The sequence below is a fragment of the Ambystoma mexicanum genome, chromosome 1q (assembly GCF_040938575.1).
Source record: "Ambystoma mexicanum isolate Mex_15411 chromosome 1q, UKY_AmexF1_1, whole genome shotgun sequence".
Classification (NCBI taxonomy): Eukaryota; Metazoa; Chordata; class Amphibia; order Caudata; family Ambystomatidae; genus Ambystoma; species Ambystoma mexicanum.
The window spans coordinates 732,585,084-732,593,065 of record NC_090922.1 but is presented as its reverse complement, the minus strand read 5'-3'; the positions used below and the strand labels follow the sequence as shown (position 1 = coordinate 732,593,065).

Here is a 7,982-nt window from a genome sequence, read left to right as displayed (position 1 = left end):
TCCCTCCACAATGAATTACAATTATGTCTGGATGTTGCTCTGTCTCCAAAGTAGCACAGAGAGGTAGCAAGCCCAACCACTTCATTCCACGTACTTCATGCCAGTGTACTTCCACATGTGGGAATCCAAGATCTACAGCTACTCCACAGCTTTCTTCATGCACCTTCAACCAATGTATCCACGAATCTCCCAAAATCCAAACAATCTGTTTTCTGAAACACACAGCCATAGCTATCTTTTGTTCTCTCAGCAAAAAGAGTATCTGAGAAACTCTCTCCTGGCACAACACACCCACTAAAATTTCCTGACCAATCCCTTTCAGTGCTTATTATCATTTGCATGACTTCTGAACCGAAAAATCCCCGGATGTAACTCCCGATGTCCGCGAACTACCGCCATGTCCGCGGACATATCGTAACATGAACAGCCCTTCTACCATTTCCACTTCACTCTCTCTGCCATTCCCTCATTGGGTGTAGCTAAAAAATCACATGACCATGCACCAATCACATTCAAGACCTCTAGATCTAACTGCATCATCAGAGATCAGCACTGCAAATGTACTGTGAATCTCTATGAGTACAAGTGTCATATCATTGGCAAGCACCATCTTCCAGAAATACTGTACAAGTCTCCAAGATTTCTACTTGCAGCTCCATGCATATCCATATGCATGAACACAAACTTCAGGTATGCATATTTTCTGTACAGTAGATGAACACATTTTCAAACAGACTTTAGCTTGTGTAATCTGTAAAATGAATTTACTGTATTTTTTTCAATTTCCTAAAAGTCAACTATCACTTATAAACCTTCGTACTATTTACTTTCTTTATACACACCCACTCAAATCATGTTAAACTAACATTTGTTAAATGAAATATGTAGACTACATATATTCAAACAAAATTGCATGCAAGCACAATCTATGTTTAAATCTTTAAAAAAATATTTATACAATTTCATATTTTTTGTTTTTATTTATTTATTTACTTAATTACTTTAATTTAGACATGACATTGAGGCGCTATTACCTAGAACAGCTTACTTACAGAAATAGTGGTATTCACTGGTATATTATAAATTTCACAGACATAGTAAAGATATTTTTTTTGCTACAGTTAGTCATTCAATACAATTTGTTCATTAAGAACATATCATATGTACTGAACTGATGCAATATAACGTATGTAAATAAATTAGTTTAATGGTTTTAAAGAAGGCACCGAGGATTTCAATTAAAAAAATCAATATCTAAATTAAAAACAGCGCTATATACAAACAAAGTTACTAATTTGAAGCTTTTACAATTGCAGTGAAGACCAGTCTCCTCAAAAGAAACAGCCAAATTCGAAGAACAAAGAAGAACTAAGAAGTTACCTGTTAATTTAAGAAAAAAAGTAAGTAGAATATCACCATAATATTTGTGTTTTTAATCAAACATACTATAACGTTAATGCAAGCTATTTTGGTGCCTAAAAATAGAGATTGTGTACCATTTTGTCCAAAAATCTCCATGTCTTAAACAGCGATTTACAGCCAGAATGGCCCACAAATTCCTATTTTTGGACACACAAATTACCCAACTGAACCGCTACAATTTTCATATTATGGAACAAACAACTGTTTTAATTGTATACATTAGATTTACTATTTGTACTTTTCCACACCACTAGCTTACTTTTTTTTGTCATCTGAACCCCAGTTTAGTAACACATAAATTCAAAAATACCTATCCCTAGTAGTTGTAGTTCCCAATGCACAACACACACCATTACATACATCTTTATCATCTTACTCAAACACTCATGCACACAGCACACATACATTCCAGAACACCCCAACCCATATCTTCTTTATTTTTTTCAACAGACCCTAAAGAATGCCTACCAAAAGTCAAGTCCGTAGAAAGCAACGCAAAAGTAGAGCAAATGAAAATTAAAGTGTCCAACATAAGCATCCATCTCTAGCAGAATTTGTAAATAAAGTTGAAACAAAACAGCTAATACAGTCATTTAGTGAAACACAAGAAGTTTCAAGTACAAAAAGTTTGCCTCCTCTATCAAAATGTAAAACAAACCAAAAAACCATTAACAGAAAATCAGCTATCACTACAGATAAAACTACTTCTTCAAATTTTAATATCGTGCAAAGTAAGCATACCAAGAAAAGTATTTTAGCCAGAATGTACCGTCACAAAGTCCTTCAAAATCTTATAAAAACAGGAGAGAAATCAGGTTCAATGCTTAAAACCTATTGTAGGAAATTAATCTTAGAAGCGTTGATGGACAGTGCAATTCTTCTGAAAAGAAAGTTATTTATTTTACTGTTAAACAAAATGAAACCACTAACAAAACTAATAACTAAATTACAAAAAAGACTTCTCAACAAGCGAAATGTCAACAGAAAGAACTTCTTAAGTATCTGCGGAGGTGAATGGAATCACACTACGAGCACAGAACCATATTTTAATGAAGAAGCGTACAAACAAAAGCAAACAAATACAATTGCCATACATAGCAGTGGTCAAGGTTATGAAAAAGTGAATAATACTATAATGGAACAAGAAGTACTCCTTACAAAAAAATGCCCTGAAAACTTAGAATTACCCCTCCATTCAACTGAATCAGAACGTCTAGTGTACAAATGGCCATGCATGTCAATGTGTAACATTCCCAAACAATGTTTCAAATCTTTACGACAATTCCTCAATAAATATGTAAAAAGCAAAGACAAAATCAAAATTAAATTACTGCAAAATATGGATACCTGTCCAGTGCGCAAGTACACAGGACTACAAGGACATTCATTGGCCTGCATTACAGGACCTACTTGTAAAACCACTTTCCATGATATCAAAAGGATATCAACATATCATTCAACTATAAGAAATCTAGTCTATAACCTGTACTATGCTAAAGGTCCTGCTTTAGCAATAGCAAAGTTCAATAACATCCTTCTACATGGTACAGCAAAAGACCTACTTGAAGAAATTCACTATATCCAGAAAATATTTTTTGGAAGTGAAAGCCATTTAAAGAATGAAATAGCATTAAACCAATTAAGCAACAATTCTACATATGGCAACCTTTTGCTAAACACATACAAAAAAGAAATGCTAAAATTTAAAAGTACATCAGCTGAAGTACCAAACCATGTATGTGTATGTTGCCGTAGAACTTTTTATAAAAGTAACACAAAAACTGTAGACCTATCATACAAAATAGAAGACAATGAAGATTCTAAATGGTTTGAATTAGCTCTCTACCTTGTATAAGAAAACAAATACGAAATAAATGAGCCCTTAATACTTTGCAGTTACTGCACTACAAAACTTGACAACAACCAAACTCCTTCACGTGCTATCACAAATAATTTGGAATTATACCCAGTACCAAAACCCCTACAACAACTTAATTTATATGAGAGCATCATAATTCAAACAGTACACCCATTTCAAGCAATAATACGCCTTCAACCAAAAACAGCAAAATTACCTTCCTCTGAATTGGTAAAAGGCATTAGTGGAAAAGTAGTTTATTTACCATTAGATCTAAAAGAAAATGTGCATACTCTAGGAGTGCAACGTCCAATGCAGCAATCTTTAATTATCTTAGTAAATGGAGTACCTACAAAAGACAAAAAAATATGGCAACAGCTGGTAGATTTATATAAAGTTAGACAAGCCTTCCAATATCTTAAACAGAATAATGAATATTACAAAGAAATTAATATTGAAGAAAACTTGAAAGCTACAACTGAAATAATTCAAGAAACACAAGAAGCTGGTCAATTTGAGCTACTAGATCCTGCTGCAATATCAAATACTTTAGACCATTATACAATTCATCCTTTGCACTGTAATGACACCGTAGAAGATGTACTGGAAACCTACCAAATGCGTCAAACAAAAGGATCGCCAATCAGCATATGGGAAAAAAGTATAGAAGCATGTGCTTTTCCTCTACTCTTTCCTACTGCTAAAGGAGACCTATTCAAATATCAGCTTCAGAATACCGCTCATTATGGATGTATTCTGAAGATCCCAGATTTAGACAAAATGTGGAATACATATTCCACTTACTCTTTGAAAGTGAACTAGCAACTTTATGTTACGGAGTTGCACACATATTAAAATCAGGATCACACTTTCAAAATATGACAGCTACACAATTATTAGAAAAAGTGCAACAAAAGGATGAAGTTTTACAATCAAATATTGCAAATCTATTAGCACATATGCATGGTACTAAAGAGTACTGGTTTCAACGTCATGGAGATGTACGTTGTATGATCAGAAACCTTGGCCCACCCACTTGGTTTGTTACATTAAGTTGTGCAGAATATGCATGGGACGATTTACAGGATTTCCTAAGCATATCAAATAAAAACAGAACATACATAGATATACTAACACCTGGAAAACTTTGTTCTTTGGAGCCTGTTAATGATTCAAGATATTTTCACCATCGCTTCATTGCTATGCTACATTTTATTTGTAATAAAACTGTTCCTCCCCTTGGAGAAGTGCAACACTTCTTTTGGAGAAAAGAACACCAAGCAAGAGGAGCACCACATATCCACATGCTTTTATGGATTAAAGATGCTCCTAAATTTGGTCAAGACAGTGATGCCACTGTTTTACAGTTTATTGAAAAATATGTCACTTGTGAAATTCCATCAGAAGCCACAAATAGTGATCTTCATGCACACATTTTACAATTTCAAAGACACAAATGTGGAAAATATTGTCGTCGCAAATACAAAAACAAAGGGAAATACTACAACAAATGCTGATTTGATTTCCCTAGACCAGTTACAAATACAGGTCAAGTGAACAACCTCATGTCTTCAGTTAGACATTGTGTTAAAGGTAAGTCACCTAAAAATACATATTATATAAAAAGAAAAGAAGAAGAAAAATATATCAATGATTATAATGCAATCATTGCCCACTTATGGAATGCAAAGATAGATGTGCAGTACATTGCAGACAATTCTACTGCAGTTGCACGATATGTCACAGCATACTTAACTAAAGCAGAAAAGACAGAGCTCCAAGACCTCTGGAATGACCTGTCATCAGATAAAACAGTATCTCAGAAATTATACTGCTTGGGCATAAAAATGCTCACCCATAGAGAATGTGGATCATATGAAGCAGCTGATTGTTTAACTGGCACTGCATTGTATGGTAAATCTGAAAATATAGTATGGCTAAGTATTGGTCCAGCTAAATCTAGAAAAAGAGTTCTAAAATCATGTGAAGATATGGAAACAATAGCCAAACATGATCCCAACAGCCAAGACATTTTAAAAAACAATTTAGTGGACACATACTACCCAAACAGAAGTAATACTTTGGGAAACATGTGTCTATACCACATAGTCCAAAACTACACATACAAAAATAATATGAAACCTGATGAAAAAAAAGGTAAATATAGAGTGACAAACTGTGAAGGCAGCTTAGTTAAACTCACTAAACCAAATTTAATTAATCATATCAAATTGTCATTAAAGACTCCTCAACATAAAGAAGTATAGTACATGTCCCTGCTACAACTCTTCAAACCATGGAGAAAAGAAGAACAATTACTAGATAACTATGACTCATATGAGGATGCTTTCAAAGCAAATGAAAACACTATAACTGATGTAAACTTTACACAGTACAAAAAATGTTGCACAATGAACAGCAACACAAAGAAGAACTCCAAGCCCAACTAGGTAAGGACACTCCTGACAGTAGTCAACCTTCTGTAAGAGGAAGCCAAGAACCACTGGGAGAACCACTAATAATAAATGAGGCAGAATTAGCTATGATAGAAGTAGAAAACACCATGTGTCAGTATGAAGAAAAGGAAGACTTAACTATACTACAATCAAAACTAAACAATGAGCAAAGTAGCATTTTTCAAGAAGTAACAAAACAAATTGCACATGGTGTAAAACATGAAAATAAAGAATGTTCCTGCCATAATTATAAACCTATACTACTGTACGTCAGTGGTGAAGCTGGTTCTGGCAAAACATTCCTAGTCAAAATCATTAGTAAGTTCCTTCAACAATTGACAAACAACAAACTGTCAGCTGTTGTCACAGCCCCCACAGGTTTAGCTGCCTACAACATAGGTGGTGTTACATTACTACTATTACCAGTAGAACACCAGAACAAATTAGACTATTACAAACTTTCTGCAGAAGCTGCAATGGAATTACGCAGAGTATTGAAACAAATGAAAATGCTACTAATAGATGAAGTGAGCATGGTCTCCAACCTGATGTTAGCTTTGATTCACCTCAGATTACAAGAAGTACTCAAAACAGACTATGAAGAGCTCTTTGCAGGAAAACACATTACTGTTTTTGGAGATCTGCTTCAATTAACACGAGTAAAAGGTGAGCCTATTTTTAAAACATTAGGACACAAACTCTGCCGTAAAACTGTTGGCAGCATTGGAAATGTCAACCTTTGGCAACATTTCCAATACAGCGAATTAACAGAAAACATGCGGCAATCTGCAGATCTCACTTATGCCAACATTTTAAAAAGTATCAGAGTTGGTATACTTTCTAAAGAAACAGAATCAATATTGAAAACCCGGCACATTAATGCACTTTATGGCAATAATGCATGTGCTACAGATGTTATGGAACAATTAGCCCACAAAAATGTCAATTGTATGGCCTTAATGCCAACTCTTGCAAGCTGTTTCAAATTCAATGAAATCATGCTAAGTAAAGAAATGCAACCAATCATGGAAATTAGCGCCACAGACAAACTAGATGTACATGGTATGACACTACCCATGTGTGACCAACCCACAACAAGACTAAATAGTTTAGAAAAATCAATCTCAAACACAGCAGGCTTAGAAAAGATATTAAAATTATCCTTAAATTGCAGAGTAATGCTTAAACGTAACCTTGACGTGGACCAAGGACTAGTTAATGGAGCACTGGGTACAGTTGTTGGCTTTCAAACATACCCACGCGACAACAAAATTCAGTTTGTCAATATACTCTTTGACAAACTTTCAGAAGTAAAAAGGATAGGACGCTCAACAGCTAGATTCCTTCTCTTCAAAGATATGTATGTACGCAGAGAACAATTTTCTCTAACTCTTGCATACGCAGTCACGATTCATAAATCACAAGGTCTTACCTTAGACAAATCAATGATAGATATTGGTAACACAGTCTTTAAAGAAGGCATGAGCTATGTAGCACTATCACGCTTACGTACACTTGACGGTCTATTTCTAATCAACTTTGATGCAAGAAAAATATACGCTGATGGTGCTTGCTTCGGCAGCACATATACTAAAATTGGAACAATACATAGAAGATTAGCATGGCCCCTGCGCAAGGATGACACGCAAATTCATGAAGCGTGCCATAAAAAAAAAAAATTAAAAAAAAAATAAAAATAAAAAATAAACGCTGATATTCCTTGCATTTTAGAATACAATAGACTTTGCTCACTATACACTCCCCACCTAAACACATATTCTGTTCCACAAAACGTAAAACGTTAGAAAAGAAAAATAAATCAAACAGAAAAGCAACAGGATGTCACTGCAAATCCTCCAAAGAGAGTAAAAGAAACTAATACTTCATCAAGTACCACAAGCAAAAAAGAATCAATTAGGGAAAGTAAACCAAGTACTTCTTTAAAGAAGGAAGACAAACTCCAAAAAAAGCAGTTAGATACACAACTACCTGGACCATTTAAATTCTCAAATATAGTTGGTGTAAGCTGCTACGCAAATGTAGCAATGAATATTCTATTTCAATTACCACAATTGTTGGCAACATTTACTTACACAGTACAGACCCATTGTGTTTGCAAATGTTAGTACTTCACAGAAATGCAGCAAACAATCCTGACAACACGTATAGTGTTTTTGGAATAAGACAACAATTGGACTACTGTGCTGGAATGGTGAAATTCACTATAAATTCACAGGAAGAGCCAC

General features: G+C 34.5%; 1 non-coding gene across 1 annotated transcript; it reads left to right on the top strand.

Annotated features, from left to right (window-relative positions):
- The first annotated feature begins 7,302 nt into the window (after positions 1 to 7,302).
- On the top strand, positions 7,303 to 7,409 carry LOC138565209 (U6 spliceosomal RNA). Its single transcript, XR_011301111.1, has one exon. It is a non-coding gene; the product is annotated as a U6 spliceosomal RNA (small nuclear RNA).
- Positions 7,410 to 7,982: the final 573 nt, after the last annotated feature.